Genomic DNA, 24,606 nt, shown 5'->3' with positions numbered 1-24,606 from the left:
TCAGGGTGGGGCAGGGGCAGCGCATGGAGCCCCTGTGGCTGTTCCTCTGCCTAGGAGCAGCAGTGACGTGTCGCTGCTTGCGGGAAGCCACTTGAGGTGAGCGCCACCTGAGGTGAGCGCCACCTGAGGTGAGCACCACCTGAATCTGGCACCTCAAAATGCCAGTTTCTAGAGCTTTCTGGTTGGTAAAATGCCAGATAACACAGCTTTTACTGTAACAGCTCTTACAGAGTAGCATAATTATTATCTTTCTCAATATCTAGCTAGGGCTTCTTATGGTGCATTCAAACCATGCTCCTAAGAGCCTCCAGCAGGGCAGAGATAGGACATTGGCGAGTTTAGGAGAGCACAACAAATGTAAAAGGCAGTAAATTCCTACTCCAGTGAATTGGTGTTGGGAGCTAACCAATGTACAGTCCATTGGGAGTGATAAGAAAACTTAGTCCTTGCAAAGTGAAGGAAATTTCCATTGGCCCTTTCAGTTTAACTGAAGCACAGAGCTGGTGTAAGGAGGTACAACTCCATAAACATGCCTGCAAAAATGCATCCATTTACACCCAGTCTGAATTTGGGTCATAGTGCATGGAGACCAGTAGGTACTGTGTACTGGACAATGTTAGCTTGTAGGACAAATCTTTTTTTGGGGGGCTGCTTGCTTTTCAGCACCAATTTTGTATGTTAAACACAGCCATGTTCCACGGCAGTGATGAAGGAAGAGATCCCTGCATACCTCCTGGGGGATAAGAGGAAAAAGTGTTTGCCAGGTGCGCTGAGATCCTTATTTGAAGGGCATCTGAGCTGGTCTGAGTGTAATATACAGTCAGGATCACTTCACCCTGGTGGTTCAGATTGTACCACACTATAAAAGAGAGTCCAGGAGTGACAATAGCAGAATGACTCTGAGCAATTCTTTCTTGTTATATACATCTTGAGTTTTTTCCAGTCAGATTCAACCTGTCTCCCTCTACGTTCCCCAGACCTGAAGGAGAGCTCTGTGTAAGCTCGAAAGTATGTGTCTCTCAGCAACAGAAGTTGGACCAATAAAAGATATTTCCTCACCCACCTTCTCTCTAACTGTCCCATTGGCAGCTGGAAGCACCTGTGAACTCCGGTTTATTTCACTATCCAGGTACTTTATGAGGTAACAGACCCATTGAAATGTCCCAAGACCCATGGTGCCAGTGCTTAAGTACTGATACTGAGAAAAGATTTCACACTGAGGTTGTCAGACCAGCTGCTTATTTAAACCAGTCCTTTCCAGTTACCTCTGTCCTGCAGGTGTGTAAATGGAATATATCTTGAGTTTACTCACCGACAGTGTAGTAGCTAAGGGCCCAATCCTGCAACTCTTGTTGATGTAAGGAGACCTTGCTCATATAAGTAGTCTCTCTGAAACCCACAGGGCTGCTTACATGAGTAAATGTTGCAGGATTGGCCTCTGTTAATGCATGAATCCCTCCCCTAATGGCAAAAGACTAACTCAGAATCTGAGCAATGTTAAACACCAAGAGAGGAGTGAGTTAATGATACCTGACAAACATCCATTTCAAACATATGCAAAGTCAAAGGTGTGGTGTTAATCACACTGTACTAATGAAGGATTACATGAAGATCATGGAAACATTTGTATGGAGCTTTTGAGGTATTCCCAAGGAATCTCCCCATCATTCTAAAGAATGAAGACAGTAAGTGAGAGATGAAAACAATAGCAGATTTTACTGATAACTTTATGGTTAACATGCTGGTTCCCATAAGATAACCATAAAATGTGGTGTTATTGAAGTAGCACAAATGTGCCTATTCTTAACTAAGAGATATAGTGAGTAAAAGTAGGCTTGGAAGGATTATATTTTTTATCAGTAAATGTAGGTAAACATTGATTTCACTATACATGCACAAACCATCACAGTATATTTCCATCAATAATAATTGAAATTTACATGTAGGCAAAGTAAGAAAAATGCTGCTCGAGAATGTAATAGTCAGAATCCAGTGATTTAGACTTTTGAATTAGGCTTGTTGCAAATGAATAGTAAAAACATGTATAATATGTTGATTTAAGGATATTTACTTTGTGTGTTTTTCTGTCATGTTGATGATTTGTGCTTTAATGGTTTATAAATCTTTAAGTTTTTGAATTGCAACGTCTGTCATTACATAATTCTGACATTTCCCCCTCCTCCCCATGATGATAAAAATGATGCAGTGAGAAAACTGATGACGGGTTATTCTTTTTCACACTAAATAACTTCAGCTAGTCTTCAGAGGGATTAGCAAATGTTAGTTCTGCTTTGAATACATCTTCTCATTTAAATACATTTGCATACATTTTAGAAAAAAGCTTTCGGTGCTTTGATTTTCTGCACAGCTTGTGTTAATATTTGTCCTTAACCAAAGAGCTGCTTACATTTGCTGTGTGTGCTCAGGGCCCAGATTCTGATTTTTGGGCTGCACCCAGCACTCACTGGGCCAGAGCCTGGCTCCTCCTGCAGATGCTTTACGTTGGCTTGCTGGAGTAAAGCAGCTGCAAAGCTGGTTGAACTGTCTGCCTGGGAGTTCCTCAAGCATAAGATTATCTGTGAGTGCTATAAGGGCAGCATAACTGAATATATTCCATCTCTGCTGGGGCCTGTCCGCCCGCTGCAGCTGTGTCAGGGGCAAGATCAGGGAAAGTAGGCATGACTGGAGTGCTGCTGTGCCCTGGTGACCTCCTGCTGCTGGAATGGTCCCTTGGTGGTCTTTGCAGCTGCCACTTAGAACAGCCTTGAGGGTGCTCTATCTTGCTACCCTTTCTCTAACATCGTGGTTTTTCTCTGTTATACCTTTTTATATAGCTGAACTTGGATTTTTTCCTCTGAGAAATAGGTTTGATCCTATTTATCCCCAGTCATAGAATCCAGATTCTGTTAAAAGTTAGACCTAATACTTTTAGCTGTAATAAAGATGAACATTTTTAAGAAGCTAGGCCCATAGTGTCTGATAGACTTTGGCTGTGAACAGGCATCAATGATATTTCATCTGCCATATTTCTCCTTCAGCTGGTGACAGGGTAGGTTTCAGGTAGTGTTTGAGCGCTGGCCAGAGCAAAGAGGAGAGAGTCCTGCCCTCATGAGCTTAGCACTGAACAGCCAGATGATATACTTAGCCACTTTCCTTAGCAGGAAGTAGTGTGGAACTGATTGGGTGGGAATGACCTAAAAGAAGGATGCTGCAGCCTGCTGCCTATGATGTACCTGACCTGTTCTTCTGGGGTCTCCTGCCCACCTTTCTCCATCCTCCTTTGGGGCACAGAAGGACTCCAGTTGTAGCTGGCCCTTACATCATCTAATCTTATCTATCTAATCTATGGAGGTTCCTTATATTTTCTCTTCTCCATGCATTGGCATAAGAATCAGCTAAATAATTGTGATTCCCAAATAAACAAAGATACATACATGCCATTCTCACTCCCACTAACTAGTACCTTGCTCTTGGAGAACTTCCAGATAGCTCTGTTTCTCCTGGTACCTACATATCTGCTTCCTAGGTATATAAGTGACTTCAAATGTACCCACAAATCATTGCAAGTGCAAACAAGAAGGCCCTACTAGTGGCAAACTAGAGAGTGGGCCCTTAAATGTCAAATGAAGTAACCAACCTAAAACATCTCTAGTAACTTTCACTTTTTATAGTTGTTGCCTTTGTTTCCAGTCCCTTTTTCCTTCTGTGCCATCTTGCTGCTTAAGTGTTTAGTAGAATACTAGGCCTGACTGTCTCCATGGAGATAAGGATAGATTCTGTAATGTGCTAGCTATTCCAAGTGACTAACTGGAGCAGACAGTTCATCCAACCCTTCCTTTCTTGTTACAGTTCATATGTCATAAAGACTGCTATGCTGTGAGATCTGTATGCGATTCACTTTATATTTATCTGCAGTTAGAGCCCTCATGAAGGCAGACCATTTTGCTACGGGGGGGAGGGGTGGAAAGATGTTGAGCAGAGTCACAGCTTACACAAAGTACCCTTTTGCAAGAGACCATAATTAGCTAGTTTTGGACTGGCGCAAAGGGTGATTTACACACGTGCCCAGGCTTTGCAGCATTTCTTTGGGGAGCAGCATTGACTCACTAGAAGATGCGCCATGAACAGAGAGTGCCTGAGGGGGTGAGGCTCTTGAACTGGGTGAGAGCACCTGCGTCATCTTGCATACGATCATCCCAAAGTGACAGACTGGCGTGGGCTATTGAAGCAAACCCGCAGCTGGGATTTCTCTTTTCAGACCATTTTCAAGAAGAACAAGATGCTGGTGCCCATCAAGTCTTTGGCTTGGAAATATCTATGACTCTTGGCGGGGAGGGGGTTATCGCTGGTCACCGTAGGAGGCTGCTAGCTCTGGGGGAAACCAGGTGTCTTGGTGGCATGCACTGTACAACCTTCCTATGCTGCTTTAAAAAAGCTCAAAATCGAAATGAAATGTTTGACCCCAATACTATTTTTTGAACTTACTGGTTTGCTGAAAAATTGTTTTTGGGTCAACCTGAAACAAATTTCTTTTCTTTTTTTGGAATTGCCTGTGAACCGAAAAATCAGTTATTTGCACAGCTCTAGTGCACACATTTTTGAACAACCTCTTTGTCTACACTAGGTGTTGAGTGGTGCTTAAAAAATGTGCTCGTGTCTTAGCTAACATTTTTTTAATGCTGCCCATTTTCCTAGTTTAAGCTCTCTGTCTCAATTTTCCTCTGTATAACATTGGGATTAAAATATTTACTGAATGGGGTTGTAGTGAGAGTTAATATTTGAAGTGCTCTGAAATCATTTAATTGTAAACATTTGTAGTTTACTAGTTATTAAAGTATGGGATGGGGTATATAAACCCTGCACTAGCATGGAAGGGGTTAAGAAGCTGCTCTGGACTGTAGTGGCCCCAACCTGCCACATCTGGGAATCATGCCAAGGCTGAAGGAGGAGCTCAAAAGAGGGAACGCCACTCAGATAGGGGCAACCCTGGTAAAGGAACAGGCCGCCAAGCTTCTCCAGCCCTGATGAGAGCACTGACCGAGCCCCTGCCCTCGCAGAAGGAGGGTGCAGAACCCCTGAGTTGAATGGGGGAAAAGAACTGAGACTTGTACTTGAACCCCAGTGGACTCTGAAGTGGGCAGAGATACTCCCAGAGCCCCTCTGAAGCAAGATAGTTCCACATCCTGAAAGGAGCTGCTTACAGCCTTTTCTTTACCTTGCTTTTGTTCAACCCTTTTTGCTGACTATGGGCTGTTTGGTGGCATAACCAGGAGTAGGGAGAGAGATGAGACAGTCAAGAGGCCCTGGCTGGAGTGTAAATGCTGGCCTGGTAGTAAGAGGCCCCACAGTACCCACTGGTGTGGGGGTGGAGTGATGGACTCGCATGCATGCACTCCCCATGTAGCCTAAAGAGGGCATTCTACCACAGACAGCTTTGTGACACAGTATTAATAACAATTTACTCTTTAATGGAAGTAAATATAGAAATATGGCCCTTGGAATATTTCCAGCTGCATGTCTTGACCTCTGAATATCTTTGACCTTTTGGTTTGTTAAGTTTAGATATCATGTGTCTCCTGCATTGTCTGAAATGGCCACTCTCACATTAGCTAAGACTCCTAGAACTTCACTTGTTAAGGAAACTGACGGAACTCTTCCAGTGACATTAATAACTGCCTGCAGCTTCTTGGAAAGGGCAGAGAGGAACTGGCATGTCACTGAAACATCATTGTTGCAGATCAATTTCTGTGAAACGAACAAAAGGGGAAATATTTTTCCATTTTACTATAGGATTGACCTGAGCAATCTTAATTAAACCGAGTTTGGAAGGTTCCTGCTAAACAAGTTTATTTGCAGTTAAATTATCTATTTTAATTTTTTTAAATTCTTAAATGGTTTTAACTTTCCTGTGATTTCCCCCCCCCCCCCAATATCCATTTTAAATTTGACATGCTCATTCCAAATGGAAATAATGCAGCGCTGGTACATGCTAGTGGTTTTATATTGGTGCAATGAAACTTGTGGCAATACTCTGCAAGCCACGCTGGTCTTTTGGATGAGTCTTTTAGAACCCTACAGTCTTCCAGGCCCCTCTGCATTTTATAGTAGGAGGATTTTTATCCAGGGGTGCTGTGGCTACAATTTCTTCTCCCCTGCCACAGTGTGCTGATTGACTGACTATGCCCCACCAATCTGGTGCCAGCATTGAACTTAACAGCATTCCTCACATCTCTAAAGAAAGTACATATTTAAGTGTCTGAAGGATCAGGGCCTAACACTTACATTGGAGATGATCCTTCCAAGGTATGTAGCTCTTAAAATATACTGTTTCTCTTTATTTTTAATCGACATAATATAGCATATTTTGGGCACAAATGCCCTACTGTCTGGTTAAATCTAATGAGGTTGACATACATGTTACGTTCCAGGATAATGGAGGGTTGAAAGCTTTCTGCTGGTTTCCAGCACTCTGGTGAAGTCCTTTGGCAGCTCCTTACTGAGTGAAGGAAATCCACAGCTTTGTTCCAAGATCCCCAGGTAGCAATTCAGGAACGCAGAAGCTAAGCTTCAGAAAATACAGTATTATTCCTTGGCCCTGTTTGTGTGTTTTATAGTGTTGTATTTTGGCAACTTTTGACTTGTTTGGTTGATTATCAGAGGATCTGTTCAGCAGAAATATTAGCCAGGCCCTGTGCCTGACCAGGTACGCAGAATGGAATCTTTTTTGCTCTTTGCTGTACTGTACTCAGTAGATGTAGGACCTATGTGCTCACACGCTTCGCTGGTGGTTTCACACAAAGAGCCCAAAAGAGAGGAAGAACTTGTTTTATTGCTTCTTCACCCCCTGTTACATTATTCCTGATAGAATGAAGTCCTAAACTCCTCTTCAGCAATTATTGTGATAATTAATCTGTGCTGAGGCAGCAATATTGAGGGCCTGACTTTCAAAACCTCGTAAACAAATTCAAAACCTCGTAAACTTAATTCAAATTAGACATCAACCCAGGTCTGCTGGCAAAAGAGCCAGTGCCGTTGATGTCTAATTTGCATTAAGTTTAATAGGTAACTACATCTCTGCACAAATTTCTGGCCCTAATCCTGCAAAATCATCATACTTGATGTATAAGATGAAGACACCTGATGTGGAGGACTCTTGATTAAGGAGGTTTGGATGAGGACTTGAGGAAGTTTGCAGGGTTACCCAGTGTTTTATATGTCTACACTGCAGTTAGGCACCTGGGGCTGGCCCATGCCAGCTAACTTGGACTCATGCTGCAGGGCTGTTTAACTGTGGTGTGGATGTAACCCACACATCTCCTTGGTGTGGTGTTCGGTCTCCTCTAGTGGCACCGAGACCACTTAAAAAGAGAGATTAATGAGTCTGTGCTGCAGCCTTAACTAATAGCCATATGGCGCTTAGCTCATGCAGTAGAAGCTCATGGATTTAGCTCCAGAGGTTCCCAGGTTCGATCCTGCCTGCTGACGAACTGGGTCTGTCAGTGTTACAAGACATCTGGGCTTGGGTGGGAGGCCAGGCTCTAGGACCCTGCAAGGTGGGAGGGTCCCAGAGCAGGGGCTGCAGCCCAAACCTGAATGTCTACACTGCACATAAACAGCCCTGCCCCATGAGCCCAAGTCAACTGGCAGCGTCCAGCCACGGGTGTCTAATTGCAGTGTAGACATACCCTTTGTAGTGTGTGGTGGTTTTTTGGCCTGATCTTCAGCTACATAGTAGCTTGTACTGTTGCTTCCCTCATGGAGCTGCACTAGCAGTGAATTACAGACTCTGGTTCTCCTGCTGCAATCCAAGCCTAGCAGTGAAATAGTGATTTGATGAATTCCTGTATGTTTTCAGTACATCCCTCAGTGTAAATGTGGAAGTGTGGGTGACCTGTCTAAGGGGATAGATTCTCTTCTAAAACTAGCAATAGGTGAAACACTAACCATATAAATATCTTTTATTAACCACAATCAAGCCGCATATGCAACTAAAATGACAATGTGTGTAAAGCACTAACAATTAAGACATAAAACATACTCTGAGGACTACTGGTAGGACAGTTACTCTACACCTGAAATAAACCTCTCCATGGAGATTCCAAATCACTGAATTTGGCACAGTGATGATAATACTTAGCACTTGCATTGCACTTTTCATGTTTTGAAGTGCAAAACAAACATTAACTAATTAATCCTCACAACAGCCCAGCAAGGGAAATAAGTACTATTACCTATTACAGTGATAGCCCTGGCAAATAATGTAATACCCAGCCAATGTTAGTCAGCTTGCCATTTTTAAGCATAGAACCAACCACGTAGAACCAAACTGCCATTTTATTCTCACCAGAACGTCATCAGGGCTGTATTTAATATCTCCTGTTAAATCCCCCAGTCACGTGTTTTATCACAGGCCGATTTGTGTGTGGATGACTTCAGGACTGTAAACTAGATAATATCCCTCTTCTGCTAGTGCTGTCTTGACAGGTGCAGCCAGATATAACCCTATTCCCCTCCCTCCCACAAAAAAAAAATCTAAAGAGAAAATAAAACTAATTCTGCCATAAAGCTACAGCTGGCTCCTCGGCAATGAAGTTCAGATTTGAGGTTCTGCTTTGGGTCCGCCTCTAGTTTAAAATTAACAGATTATGTGCGTCTATGGATTTTGTGAACATTTCCCCTGACCAATGTGTGAATGAATCAACAATGCCATGGTCCATTGTACCCCACCATATTTAATCAATCTTCGACCAATTCAGTTTATTTTCTCAAGAACCCTGTCATATGTCCTTTCTGTGGTATATGTGGTGATGAAAATATGATGTGGTAATGATGACTGGGTGTTTTCTATGTACCAGACCTTTTATATTTCAGAGAACTCTCCCCGTGAGCAGAATTCAACAGCCAATTTGTTAGCAGTGCTACTGGTTTGTTTGTACTAGATGTCCACACTGCGCTGTCTCATGGATACTTTACTTTTGTTCTTCCTTATTAAAAAGAAAAGGAGTACTTGTGGCACCTTAGAGACTAACCAATTTATTTGAGCATAAGCTTTCGTGAGCTACAGCTCACTTCATCGGAAGCTTATGCTCAGATAAATTGGTTAGTCTCTAAGGTGCCACAAGTACTCCTTTTCTTTTTGCAAATACAGACTAACACGGCTGTTACTCTGAAACCTGTTCTTTCTTATTGTTTTCCTTACTCTAATCCAGGGGTTACCATCTGTGCAGCATGTACAACTGGCGATATGCAACCTTGACGGTCCAATTCACTTTACAACAATTTTTTTAAGAAGATGGTACATGAACCAATACAACTTGGGAACTGCTTGCTCTAAAGTAAGTCCTCTTATACTGGGAGTATCCAGGGTTGCCAACTTTTATCATGAGTCTCATGCTACTTAGTATTTTATTTAAATCCTCTGTTCTTGGGGTATTGGATTAGGTGAGAATCTGTTTCCATTAAATAAAAGGACATTCTAGCACTTGTGGTTGCAGAGAATCTTGAAAATGTGACTTGAGTGCAGTCTAAAATCTCAGAAAGCAAATAAAAAGAACCACAATGCATTATTTTGTTTTAGCCTCACGATTTTTAAGCTAGTTTCATGATTTTCTGGAAGGCTGACTTGATTTTTCACTGCTTGGGGTTGGTAGTTTTGAGTACTTGTAGTGCTCTTAACCTAGGGAAGCATAACATTACTGTGTTCCACATGTGAGAATGTGGCTGGTTTCCATTATGAGGAGCATCCTGTCATGAGGGAACTTGATTCCATAATACCTGGCTCTCATGTGAGAGTGTGGGCCATTGTTTCTCATTTGCTTTTGACCGGGACACCAGGATGCTTGTAGCATATTTACAGAAACAGCACTCTGGTCTAAGTCACAAGACAGTTTAGAGGCACATTTGGAGCTGGGAGAAGGCTCTATCCCCTGCATTCCCCAAAGACTTCAGTGGGAATTTCTGCTGCACAGCAGCATGGGATCAGATTCTTGGTGTGTACTTGGATATGTAAGGTTGTCTCTGACTTTATACTTGGAACTGTCAAACAGACAATAGGAAAAATCTCACGATATGGCTATTTTACTATGACAGGAGCTCCCCCATTATCAATTGTGTTGATTTACATACGTAGACACATTGGGCCATATTATCTCACTGAGGAATGTGCAAAATGCCCCTTAGTTCCAGTTTGCATGTGGTAGTGTAACACACACATCTCCTGAGTGTAGTGTTCTGTCCCCTCAAGTGGAACCGAGACCATTTAGGGTATGTCTATACTACCTGCCAGATCAGTGGGCAGCGATCAATCCAGCGGGGGTCGATTTATCGTGTTTAGTCTAGATGCGATAAATCGACCCCCGAGCACTCTCCCGTTGACTCTGGTACTCCACCAGGGCGAGAGGTGCAGGCGGAGTCAATGGGAGAGCGTCAACGGTTGACTCACCGCAGTGAAGACACCGCGGTGAGTAGCTCTAAGTACGTCGACTTCAGCTACATTATTCATGTAGCTGAAGTTGCATAACTTAGATTGATTTCCCCCCTCCAGTGTAGACCAGGCCTTAGAGATTAATGAGTCTGCTCTATAGCCTTAGCTAAGGGCCAGTTGGCTTTTGGCTCATGCACTAAGCTTCAGAGCTCTCAGGTTTGATCCCACCTGCTAACGACCAGGGTCTATCAACGTTACAGTAGGATATGATTTAAGACGATGCTAAATCCAACTGAACATTGTTTCTATTGATACACCCTGCGGTAAGGTATTCTTAGAACGTTCATGGCTTTAATCTTGTCTTTGTAGCAGCTCCTTGGCTAGCTGCTTACATCCTGGAAACTGGATTTTAAAGTGCCACATAAGGAACATTTTAAAAGACAGAAGCCGATCGCAAGTGCAAGAAAGTTCATGCCATCAGTACAGGTTTATTCCAATGTGCAGACTGGACAGTTCCATGCTGAAAAGGGTGTTTAGATCCTTTACTATTTGCATGTGCAGTTGTAGAAATGTATACATTTTTGCACATCTGCCTTCCATTTTTCAAAATACAGACTTTGAAGGTTGAGATTTTCAAAGTCACCAAGGGAGCTGGATACTCACTTTTCATTGATTTGGGTGGGAATTGGAATAGGTCCCCTAGGCAGCTTTGGAAATCTCAGCCTAAATTAGGAGGAAATGCCAGACAGTAGGACCAGGGCCTGTTGTTTGGAAGGATCCTTTTCTTTTCTCAAGTACAGTAAATGAGAGAGTTGAACTGGGAAAAAATAATGGCTAGCGGTAGAAGGAAAAACATCTGCCCGAGTAAAGAAGAGTAACTAACTAAAATATTTATTTCTACTCGCTTGGAAAACAGCCAGGTGTTAGGCAGACTTTTGACTTTTTCCAAGCATAAACTTTACTATGTCATGCGCTGCTACACACGGTGACCGATAATCCCTACAGCAGAACATCAGCTGGCGCATTCAGTGTGTGCAGGGTAACGGATGTGGAGTGCTGTTTGTTTAAGGGGACGTTGGCATTTGTGAAAAGCAATGGAAAATATGCCATTTTTATTTTCTACACAACTTGTGAGGTATCAGACATGCTCTAATGAGATTCTGAAACACTAGGCTTATAAATATTAATAGGCAAAGCTTTTTCTCTCCTGCACAGAGAGAGATTTCATTTTGCAATTACGAAGTTTCATTCATGTGAACTGTACTGCAATTTGTTCTTCTGTCTCTTTCACAGGAGAAACAAAATTCAAAGTTATGGTGGAATCTCTGTTCTCAGTCAGCCTTGTTCTGCCACCTGTATATTGTACCTGATAAGGTATTTAAAATCACCCCATATTCAGAAAAAGAAAAGGAGTACTTGTGGCACCTTAGACTAACCAATTTATTTGAGCATAAGCTTTCGTGAGCTACAGCTCTCTTCATCGGATGCATAAAATGAAAAATGCAGTGAGGATGTTTTATACACACGGACTATGAAAAAATGAGTGTTATCACTTCAAAAGGTTTTCTCTCCCCCCCACCCCACTCTCCTGCTGGTAATAGCTTATCTAACACGGCTGCTACTCTGAAACCCCTATTCAGAGGCTGCCAAACAGTGAGAGAGTTTACAAAGTCTTACAAATGCACAGCATGAGGAAACTGTAGCCCATTTCTGTCAAAAAGAGAAGAATGTTAGGGCTAGTCAAAAGATTTCTGTCGAAACTGTCTTTCTGACAAAATGGTGTGTGTGTGTCTGTGCGCGTACGTGTGAGAGAGAAAAGTCTGTTTTCCACAGAAAATTTTGACTTTTCATAAAAGACTGATGTGGGGGGGGGGGAATCAGTTTTTGGTGTTTTGTTTTTATGAAAAGCCAATTTTCTTCAGGAAAACAATGAACCAGCTTTCTGACCAGCTCTTGAGTCTTCACTGGGGTGAAATGCTGCAGTTTCCAGACACTTTATGCTCCCATGCAACTCACTGAAGTCCTTAACCAGGCAGCATTGGTGATTTTAATTTTTACATAAACTACAATGATTGTGTAGTAGTTTGCCACCAGACTATGCCACACCAGTCTTCATTAAACCTGTCAGAATAAAAGCAGTTTGGGGTTTCCGGGCCCAACCCTTTTCAGATATGACGGAACAGAAAAGTGTAGAAAATTTCCCAAGAAGGGAATCAGTCGTTATTTCTTTTTCTGGAATGCTCCTATTTTATGATTGCCTTGTCCAGTTTGCCTCATACTTAAAAAAAAAAAAAAAATCTACCCTGGCAGGACCCTGCTTGTGGATTTTCAGGCAGATTATCTTAATTTTTTGAAGAAGTTGTTTCAATATGGGTGTCAGAATTGGGCTTTCTGGGGAAAGTAGCTACAGCTGTTTCTTGTGGAGATAAGAGCCTCTCTCCATACATCTGAACAGTGAATTGTTCTGAGGGCAGCCTATAACCACATTGATTCACCTGGAACCTTCTTTCCTGTCTTTCAGCCTGGGATAAGAAGCTCTCCTTATTTGTACAGAAGATAATGTTCACTGAGGATGGCAGATTGGTGGTTAAAATAGTAACTGTCTCAAACTGCAGAAGTGTATTGCAATGTGACCAGGTGCTATTTATTTACAGTATCTCCCAAGCCCAAGATAAGATACCTCTGATTTTAAGCTACCAAATCATGTATTTAAACCAAAGGCTTTCCTTACTTTCCATCTGTTACAGAACTTGGATGGAATTGAGAATTAAAGAAATGGTAGAAGGCAGAATAAAATGCAGTCAGTCAATGTTGGTGATTGAACAGCTCACAGACCTTGGATACTGGGACAGGGCGGACTGGCCCCACACTGGGAATGAGAGGGTCAACCTTTCCCTGCTGGCAGAGGAAGCCACGCCCCTGAGGCTCTGCTGGGCATGCTCCAACAGAGTCAAGTATAAAAGCCTGCAGAGCTGCTCAGTCAGGGTGGGCAGCTGAGGAAGGTCCTCACCCAGCAGAGGCTCCAGCCGAGGAGCAGTGGCGACTTGTACAGGAGGAAGCAGAGGGGCCAGAAAATGGGACCAGAGACTGGCAGCTGTGGGAGCTGGGGAACCTGAAGATCCTGATGCCACAGGAACTGCTACGTTTGGTGAACTGGTCAGAAGTGACCCAGGAAAGAGAAGGGAGTGGTATCTCCTACCACTCTGAGGGCAGCATGTTGCAGTAGGATTCCCCGCTGATCCTGGGCAGATCACATCGTCAATGACAGGGCCCTGGGTTGGAGCCCAGTGAAGGCAGGTGGACCCGGGCTCCCCTACTGGGGGTCTCTAACCCCCCACCGCCTTTTTTTTTTGGTGACGACATAGTTCACCGACCCCTCTCTTACCTCAGAAGAGATAGATGAACTCTGGCTGCTGGGCTGCACTATCCTATGAGGGGAGGAAGACTTAGAGGGACTCTGGCCCTCAGGCCACACTGCTTTAGGAGTGCACTAGAGAGACTCCGTACGCTAGGCCACGCTATCACACCAGAGGAAGAGAGTTTTGGGAGACTCTGGCCATTGGGCCACGCTGCTTTAGGAGCACACTATAGGGACTCTGACCGCTAGGCTGCACTATCCCACCCGGGGAAGATGATTTAGAGGGACTCTGGCCATTGGGCCATACGGCCCTGACTACCGGGGAGGTTGTAGAACCAGTGCAGAAGCCGGGAGGCGGGGTTAACCTTGCCCCCCCCGCCCCAGAATCAAAATCCAGGGTTGACGAGGTACAAAACCCACCACAGATACCTAGTCAACCCTCACACAATCTGTTAAAGTCAGGGAAACTGTGCCCAGAGATACATTAGGGCTGAACTGGTCCCTGATCTGGAGGTTCAGAGGCTCTCCAAAAATCTGTCACAGTTGACATCAACTACCAAAATATAGTCCAGAGAAAGGGAGATGGATCCTCATTGTGTTCTTTGTTTCGAAGGGTGTATAATGAAATGGTGACTCAAGTTTTCAGTGGGTGATGCTGCAAGTTGGCAGTGGCTGAGAGCCATTACCATAGTCTGTTGGTGTTGGTTCTCAGGGAACAGATATCCAGGTGACACAAAATTGCTATTACTATGAGCACTCCTTGGTGCCTGGAGGCAAAAAAGGCTTGAACAGGCCCGGAGAGCAAACAATCCTCTTGCCCCTAGACAGGTCTCTCTGGGTGACATCTGAGGCACAGGGCAAAGGGAATAACCTTCCCTGCTGCTACTGCCATGCTGTACCTGCTGGAACTTGGCACCTTTCATGGGCTCCTTGGCTGAGCGTTTAATCTTGTGCATGACTCTGCCCTTCTGTTTTCTGCCCCACTTCACTTGGCTGAGTGAAGTAACTTCTTGTTGTTCCTCCTTTCTCCACCTGAAGGCGCTGTTTGTCTGTAGGGCCCTTGTGAGGGCTGTGCTCTTCCTCCTGTGGTCAGGGAGAGTAAATTCATTCTCAAGGAAAAAAAACAAATGGAGAATTGAGTGACTGCTGGGAAGCCAGTCTTTCCCTCAGGCTGCCACAGGCATCGGGCCTCAGGGTTCACATTTTGAACTCCTGCAGTAATAATTTTCCATGATTACTGTCCATTCCAGTCTGTGTCCTGTAAATAGATCAGAGAGATGATTTTCAGCTAATGGATCAAAGAGGTTTTAACAATGCTTTTTTGTTCAGTCTACGGTTCTGCAGCAATATTGATGCAGATTATACAATATTACGCTTTCACTGGTAGCCAGTGAGTACATGTGAATGCATAAAGTGTTGCAGCCAAATTACCTTCCTCAAGACCTGGCCTTCAGAAGTATGCAGGCATTGATTTTCAGGATAATCAGCGCTGTAATGCAAAACTCTATTGCACATACTCTAGTTAGTTATTGAAGGGATATTGGAATTACCTGGCTTTGAGCACGTAAACCCATGTCAACAACAAGAAGAAATCAAACAAGCGAGTAGAGAGTGGCTGAAAAGTCTTCAAACATAAAATCCTTTAAGTGCATCTGCATCTGTAGCACTTTGGGCTGTGCTCCTGCCATATACCACCAAGTAGGCAAGGTCAGCCTAGGCTTGTGCTTGGATTAGAGCCCTCCTAAGAGCACCTAGTCTTGCGGTGGCATCCTTCCCTCTGATTCACTGTGTGGTATGGCTAGAACACTCATCCCCAGAGATATAATAAACCTCTTTCTTCCCCTCCTCCATCTCGGGCTGAAACTAAAATCCTTATTCCCTGACCTGCTCTTCTGAAAGGTGGGGCCCTGCAGGCTGCCTGGAGTATTTGAATTTGGTCAACAGGTCTGCTGAAGAGTACATGGAGACAATGGGCCTGAAGGTATCTTGTGCAGTCAACTACACTTGAGCAACATAGAGTTAAATGTTACCAGCTCAGAATTTATCATTTTGCATCCACTTTGTATAGGTGTAAATGTATACACAGGGTGCAAGGCAGTGGAAAATCACCCCACAGCATCAAGTCTACTGGAGAGCCTGCCACATGACCAAGTCAAAGCAAAATGAGCAGGGAAAAAGATCTTATGAAAACAAATGCGTATCCATATTCCATCTGTCGTAGATGTTGTCCCAGGCTGTGCCATATCAGTGCAAGAGGTACCCCATGGCACACAGTGCATCCAGTATACCCCAGCATGGTGCAAGAGGGTGTTTATTTGGGAAGTGCTATCTTGAGAAAGATAAACTGAGTATATATCCTGCCCACTTGAGCACGTAACCAGAGATTGATCCAGGTGGTACTTGATTTTTCCCAAGGAAGCCGTGTTCCTTTGGAATTTGCCATGATGATGATGATCTTTAGCAAGAGGCCCTAATCACTTCTGTCCATTTAAAGATTGATGGCATTTTTCATAGGAGCAGGAGCGTTAATCCTGATGTCTTACTCAAACCTCAATTTGGATAAATGCATTTTGCTTACTGTCCCCCCTGCAGTTCTAACTGGATTCAGGGTTCTTTATTTCTTATCCTCAGTTGTGCTGTCAATCGCACGCCACACTTATGCACTAGACAGGGCTGCATTTCATGGGTGGAGGAAGTGATCTTTATGTGTAAATGCGTGTTTCACCTTAAAGGGTGTGACAAAGCTCTGTCCTTGCCTCCATGGGTCCCGCGTTTCCTGGCAGATTTCACTAGCCTCAGAGGCTCACTGTGACCCTCCACGTAACCCTGCTCTCTCTAGAGACAAGGGTCACAGTCTACTGAGCCATTTTCATCATAAGCCAGCAAGGGAGGTGAGGAGAAGTTATCCTTGCACATTCTCTGTCTCCCAGTCTCCATGATTGATCAGGGGGCAAAGGGGTGGGGGAGAGGGCCCAGGCCCACCCCTACTCTGAACTGCAGCCCAGGGACCCTAATAGTATCTGCTATGGTAGCTGACCTTTTAGACACATGACATATACAATTATCTGGGCTACTTCCCCCACAGCAGCCCTCACTTCCTCAAGCTCCACTTCACCCTTACCTCAGGGCCTCCTTCCATGTGCCTGATATGGTGTGTACTACTCAGTCTCTCCAACAGCACAACTTCCTCCCACAGCTCCTGAAATGCACACCCACCTGACTAACTGGGAGGCTTTTACCTAGTTTCAGCCAGCCCCTGATTGGCTTCAGGTGTCCCAATCAACCTAGTATTCTCCCTGCCTTCTGGAAAGTTCTAATTGGCCCCAGATGTCTTAATTGACCTGGAGCAGCTGCTGTTTTACTCATCCTGGTACGAGGGATTTGTTTAGCCTGGAGCTAATATATCTATCTCCCACTATTTTTCTATAGCCATCGGGCCTTGCCCCGTCACAAGGGATTATAGCCAGTGTGAACGACCCTCCAAGTCAATGGGAGTTCTGTGCACAGAGGGAATGGCTACACAGCAAAACGACTCTCAGCTGGGCACAAGACCCACAAGGGAGGCGAGGGGGTTTCCTGGACCTGAGAGGGGCCCGGCCTCTAGGAGCACATGCAGTGACGGTGCCGGGTGAGTGTGCTGCTGGGGGGGAGAGGAGACCACCTCCCCCAGAGCTTGCTGTTGCCAGTGGGGAGAGGGATGGGGGGGACTGTGGAGTCCTCTTCTCTGGCCCCAGACCTGGGGCAGCCTGCCTGCACCCCAAACTCCTCACCCCCCACACCCTGAGCCCCATCCTGCACTGTGAACTCCTCATCCCTGGCCCGACCCCACAGCCCTCACCCCTGCACCCCAACCCTCTGCCCCACCCTGAGCCCCCTCCTGCACCTTGAACCCTTCATCTCCGTGCCCCCCACAGCCCAACCCTTTGCCCTAGCCCTGAGCCACCTCCCACAGTCCAAACCCCTCATCTCCAGCCTCACCCCAGAGCTCTCACCCCCAGCCAGAGCCCTCGCATTGTGCAATATAGGGAAACTGTTAAATGCTTACTGTTTCCAGTCCATATTTACATTACTTAAAAAAATATATATTAGCTTACAAGGTGTGTGTGTGTGTGTGTATGTATGTGTGTGTGTACCTGGGACCTGTTCTGGGCACCACCAAATATTATGCAAATCTGCTGCCCCTGTAGATAAGTTCCAACTGGGAAGTTCAGCCCAGATGTAACCTCCTCCAAAGCTCAGTCCTGTTCTGAGTTGGGGTTTTGTCTTGGATGTATCTCTGCTTTAGAAATCATTTAGTGCAAATAGATATTAAAACAGCTTCCCCAGGAATAGACTGTAATAATGCTGGCAGTGAACTTCTGATGTCCCAATAACATGTAATAAGCTGCATGAAAGAAACACTTGAATATGTAAAACCTTACTTAAATATTTGTTGAATTCTTTGTCTAAGGCAGAATACGCAATAAAAATGCGTTATGCTACTTGACCATGAAAGGTTGAAAAAATAGATTTCTCGTTAGAATATCACTTTGCAGTACACAGCAAGGTCATTGGCAGGCATGTTCTCTAGGTATTTACTTGTGCAGACTTTCACAAGCAGATGTATTGGCTACCTTGAATTGGTTCAAGGACATGTCCCTCACAGAAATAGAAAAATTTGAGTGGCCCCAGGCAGCGCTTTTATTACAATCCAAAATTAGAGCGAACATATTTTTCATAATGGGGGATAAAAGCTGGAGTAGCTGCATGACTCTTTAAAAAATTAAAGAATGGTTGAATATTCCTGGCAGAAATGAACACGAATTGTTCTTTGGGACAGCAAATCTTTCCTCTAAATGTACGTGACAGATTTTTCCTAGGACTATTTGCTTTCATGCAATGCTGTATTTCAGGACAAGGAAAATTAACACTGCATGCCACTCTGTTTTCTCCCCATATTTCTCTTCCATTATTACCACTTGCAAATTCATAACTTCTGACAGATTTTAATTGGACACAGGTGTACCATACAGAACATCTGCTTATTTTTGGTACAATTATTAACAGTGCAGCTGATGAAGATGAACACAAAGGAATGGAAAATTAATGTAACAATGAATCAAACTGCAAATTGGGAACTAAAAATAGCCAGCAAAACAGTTTAAGGGGTGAGAGGAGGGGGAAAAAATAGAGAAAAGGAAAAATATTAGCATGTGGGTTAAAATTTCCCCTTAAGGGATTGCATGCAATTTCCCCAGAAATAAATCTCTCCCTCTAAGGAATTATGCCTATATAGTAAGACCACGATCAAGCTGCCATTATTTGTAATTTAAACAGCAGCAATCCCTAATTCCTAAGTATCTCCGAAATATCATCTCCTACAAAGATGAGCAGGCACATGTTGGACCCAATGTCAAGTATTGCACTAAGATTACAGTTCTAAAAGCTAAACCAGTGGAGTTGTAGAATCACAGGGCTAGATTCAAGAGCAGCTCTAACTTCCTTCACTGATGTAAAATCAGTCAGGGTGCATACTAGTGGTGTATTGGGCATAGTAAAACTCTGCTCTGACATGGCTCTCCCCAGCAAGCCCTTGACATGTCTCTTCCTCCCCCTGCCCTGGGCTGGCTTTGCCCCCTCCAAAGCTTTGTTGTCAACAGAAATATGCCTCGCACAAAGGTAATGCTCCCATGGCCATTTCTGGCCACTTTAAATCCACTTTGCACTACTCGAGTGAGTGCCAGAAAGTGAATTTAGCAGATCAGAGAATCCAGCCTTAGCGATTGTGAAGTTTTATTGGATCATGGGGGCCACCCAGCTACCAATACAGAATTGTTCTGTTGACATTTCTAGGAATTTTTTTTTTTGGTCCAGTCTATGTTTAAAAGTCCCAAGTGAAGGTTCTTCTATTACTTCCTTCCTTCCAGAAACTGTTCCAGGGTCTAATATCTGTCAGTGTAAAGAAACTTTTCCTGATATTCAGCATAAATTTTCCCTTTCTTGAGATCTCCTCACAGCTAGTTATGGATCCATGTACCATAAAAGAATAGAATCCTTTAAGAAGACTCCTTGTATAGTAAAAGTTTCCACAGAATTGCATAGAGCAGTGGTTTTCAAACTGGGGTACGCAAGCTCTCATCAGGGTATACCAGAACAATCCAGTAATGGTGGACAACACATTTATTTAGTAAGACTTGGCAATCTAATCATAGGTATATTATGACCTTATCTCAAGGGGAGGTAGGCAGTAGATTACATTTTTTGGAAAGGGGTATGCAGTCTAAAAAATTTGAAAACCACTGGAATAGAGTCTCCACTGCTTACGTGTCAGTTTCTTAATCGTTAAATTTGGTTTTATCCAGTAGAAGCTGTTGTACAGTAAAACTAGATCTTGATATTTACATTCTTGCACTTGACTTAGATTGTCTCTTTTTTTTAAAAAAAGACTGAAATGATAGATGTGATTAAGCATAACAAGTGATTGTATCTCAAATCATTGCATGCAATAGTCCCAAATGTGCGCTATTATCGTATTAAACCCTTCTTGTTGTCTGACCTCTCTATCAAATGACAGCTTTGTAAAAGAATAATACAGGTAAGAAAAGAGCATTGCTGTCATAATGGTTCTTGTGGAAAGCTATGAAGCATAATAGGCTGCATAAAACACTGTTTTAGTATGTGGAGGACCGAGCAGGTGAAGTGGAAGAATATATGTAGGTCATGCAGGAGTAATAAGGCTGTAATCGTTAGATCACAAAGTTAATTTTCACTACTGCTTTCTGACTGTTGATACTGACATGTTGGTCAAACTTTTTTTTGTACTTTACTGATTCACTAGCATGCTCTTAACTGTCCATTAATACATGGAGTGTGTAAACACCAAGAGCTTTATGTATTTGGACAATGCTCGCAAGGCTGGGCAGTTTTGTGAAAGGCAAGGACTTTTGTAAGAGATCCCAGTATGATCACTACTGGGATCAGGTGGGGGGAAAATTAGATATGTGGCTTTTCTGAGGAGCAAGGCGCAAAAAAAATCAAGGCGGGAAAGGTCACTTTAAAAGATACTGTGGGGGCAGATTTGCAGTCTGGATTACAATTGGCCCACGCTGTTGAAGACACCCTGTAGCAGCAGGTTGGTCTGCAGCAAGAATGCCCTGGCACGAGTCACTTGGCACCCAAAGCCCTGTGATCTCTGCAGCATGGTGAGACCAAATTCCAGAGCAAGCATCCCTTACCCTCTGCTACAATGGTAATTGAGTCTGTTGTCATGAAACACTTCTCATTCCCATACGTCTGCCCCTTGCAGCCCTGGCTTGTAGTTGAAATCTATCAATGTAAAGATCTATCAGTGATTATATTTGAAAGTGATAACTTTAGAAGATGGGCTTTTTGACTGTGCTGTCCAAGTGGTTGGACTTCTGGGGTGTTGTCCAAATAGGCTGGCACAGAGCTTCCTTCTGAGGGAGAGGAAGGGGTGGGGTGTGGCCTGCTTCAGTGGGTCGCCTCCCAGGCTTTCTGTCCGCTGTGTTTTTTCTCTATGTGGCCCACCCTGCACTTTTTGTTTCTCTCCATTCTCTGCCTGTAAGCTGGACTCCAGCTCTGGCTCCCCAGCTCCCTGCTGCCTTGAGAAAAGCTTGGAGAAAGAGGCTGAGAAGAGGTGTAAGAGGGGGGTGAGGAACCTCAGGGTACAGAGCATGCAGGCAGATAGCTGGGGAGGAGACCGGTTGTAGGGGCTGCGGGGTGGCGGCTGGTTCTTGGGGTACTCCAAAGAGGGGCAGACAGGGATGCTTTCATCCCCTAGAGGGGGGAGAAGACTGACAGGCCCTTAAGGGAGTGATACTGGCTGAGGAGGTGCTGCTCCTCAAAGAAGAGGGAAATGCCCAGAGTGAAAGACGGGGAGGACGACTGCTCGTTAGGGGCTTCTATTCATTTGGGACCTTCATTGCCCTGGAAGGTATGGAGCTATGGTTTAGCAGAGGAGCTAAATGCATCCACGGGGAGGGGAACTGAAGAAGGGCCGCTAAGCGCACTATTACAGCTACTAGGAACCCTGGATGGAGTTTAAAGCTGTTGCTCCCTGCAGAACCCTTTGCCTCAGCCCTACTTTGACTCAGGGCTGAGGGCTAGTACTCGCACAGCTGCTCCCTGCCCACGTGTGGGTAAACAAGCCCATTACCTGGTTCTCTCTGCTCTTCTGCAAATGGGGTGCTTGATTTTTGAGCCCACAGGGAGCCTGCATCACTTGCCATTTCACTTCCTTTTCTTTAATAAGGAGAAATATGTCAAAACAAAAGGTTTTGGGGCCTATGCTATGTCAGTACAGCACAGCCAGCAGCTTAAAGTTACTTTGCAGTCCTGAACGGTGGAGGCAAAAATACTGAATAGATGTTTTGTTTTTCTGTACAGACAGTTACTCCTTGTTGTTTTCTGCTTGTTAATTAATATTATTGGTTTCCTCGTAGTGCTATATTTCTTGCACTGGAAAAGTCTTCTTTTTTTAAATCTCACTAAAAGTGCCTCTTTGCTGTCTCTAGAGAATCGTGTCCCTTTCGTGTAGGAGCTGACAGTCCCTGCTGGCATTTGATCTAGACATGCGGAAAAGGTGAGGCTAGTTCAGCAGGCATAGATAAGGACAAGGAGGGAGCTCAGCCAGGGTGAAATGATGATGCGTGACTGAGAATTTCTCGCGGAAGGGATTATGGGCTATGAAACTGTGCGACTTTACAGGCGCTGTGTGGAGTCTCCTTTAGAAGAGATTTCCCAGAGATCTCTGCACAGGTTTGACACTGTACTCCTTTGCTTTTCACTGTGTTCAGACTAGGGAAATTTGAGAGTAGAAAAGGGAATTCCCCTTTTCCCCCTCTTTAAATAAGCTAGAAGAACTACAGTACTAATTTCATTGGAAGGGGGGGAAACTAGACAATCATAGTTTGGGTACATTTATAGCTTTAATGCCATTTCTGATACTTGCCTAATTATGTTGAGACAGTTTAATTTAGGATTATACGAACACATGGCAGATCTTCCTTAATTACTATGACTAAAGCCTTGAAAGTATAGAGCTCAAACAGGCTCCGAAGGGTAAAATAAATCAGGATGCACTGGATCTTAATGGAAACTAACAAAATATTTGCATAGGGTGAGAGTTTCCTTTCACTGAACATATTTTGACCCATTGGCAAAGCAGATCTCCCCATCCTGAGCAGCATCAAATCCTCTCAGATATTTTGAGAAACCCGACATACCGAATTTTGCTTTGGTTAACCATTGTGCTCTTACAGTTGAAAATGGGCTATCCAGGCACACTTTAATTCGGAAGCTGGTGTCTGAGGATCAGTATTAGGAGATATTAGGATCTAGAGGCTAATTTGAAAACTTGCGGGGAGTAAACGAGTGTTTTGGAAAGTGGGATAATAGGTCAAGTGTAACTCAGAAACATGATGGGAACTAAGCAACAAAGGTTTTTAAAAAGCAAGCTTCAAGGACCTGGGTGGCTCAGGGTATTGGTAATGGACTGTAAGCTTTTAGCTGCTAAACTGCCGGTTCAAATCCAGCACCGGTTAAGAGTAAGAGTATTACCATCTGATGGCTGTCTTACTGCCAGTAATGGTGCTGGGCTGCATGTGCTATGGAAAGCCAAGTGCTGAACCCCCATTTATATTTTATATGAATGTCTGACTGTTTTTATGAGCATTCTCTCAGGGGTGCTGGAACAATTTGTGTAGTGGGGGTGCTGAGAGCCATTGAACCGAACTGTGAACCCTGTCGATGATAACCACTTGAAGCCAGCAGTGGCAGCACCCCTAGTTCCAGCTCCTATGCATTCTCATACACTGTTTATTAGGATAACCAATATTCTACATTATAAGTGAGACTTGCCAAAGCTGGCCTAGCTCTGTGTCCATTAATCACTGTAAGAGTATGTCTACACTGCAATTCAACCCCTGTGTCAGCCACCTTGGGCTTGGCTGCAGGGCTGTAAAACCGTGGTGTAGATGCTTGGGCTAGAGCCTGGGCTCTGGGACCCACCCTGCACATGAGATCCCAGAGCTTGGGCTCCAGCCCCCAAGTCCCAGTGTCTGTACAGCAATTTCACATCTCCCAAGCCCTGGAAGTCCACATCAGCTGACATGGGCCAGCTGCAGGTGTTTAGTGTAGAAATGCCCTAAAAGTCCCCTTGACTTCATGGGGAACAGAGTTAGGCCAGCACTGGCATACTTTTGAAAATCTCACCCTCCTAGCACACTTTTATGCTTGCAGCACATAAGTATGTTCTTAGCATCTGCCATGGTGTTGCAAAGTCCTATCGCTGTCCTCTCTTGTGTCAGGTCAGCATGTTGCTAGAGTCTTGTTTTGCCAAGGCTACTAGCAAGGGATTTTTGGGTGGGGCATACATGCAAGGTAACCAACCCTAAACCTTTGTGATCACTTGCCAGTGACTTTCGCCCTATGAGGACTGGTGTGGTGCAGCTCACCTTTCCTCAGCTTTGCTACAGAATGCACATTGCCGAGGTGGTAATGCATGGTTACACCTCAAAGCGTGTAAGGTATTGGTGGTTTGTTCAGTGTTTAATAAATGGCTTCTTTCTGATGCATTAAAAAAATATTTTCATGCAGTAGAAGTTGATGCTGTGTATTCAGAAGTCATCCCCTTCCTTTTGAAAAGGACACTGTATGAGAAGCATGGCAGTGACACTGGTGTAGCATGAGCAGCAGAACAGGCTGTACAGCTCCACCTGGGACCCTGGGTATGTACTTGAACTGCCCCCCATGGTGCTCAACTTCACTGCTATTGTTGTTTGAGCTTGCTAGATCAAAGCCAGCTCAGGTATGTCTAGACCTACTG

Source organism: Lepidochelys kempii, chromosome 9 (assembly GCF_965140285.1).
Source record: "Lepidochelys kempii isolate rLepKem1 chromosome 9, rLepKem1.hap1, whole genome shotgun sequence".
NCBI classification, from domain to species: domain Eukaryota; kingdom Metazoa; phylum Chordata; order Testudines; family Cheloniidae; genus Lepidochelys; species Lepidochelys kempii.
This window is presented reverse-complemented; position numbering follows the sequence as displayed.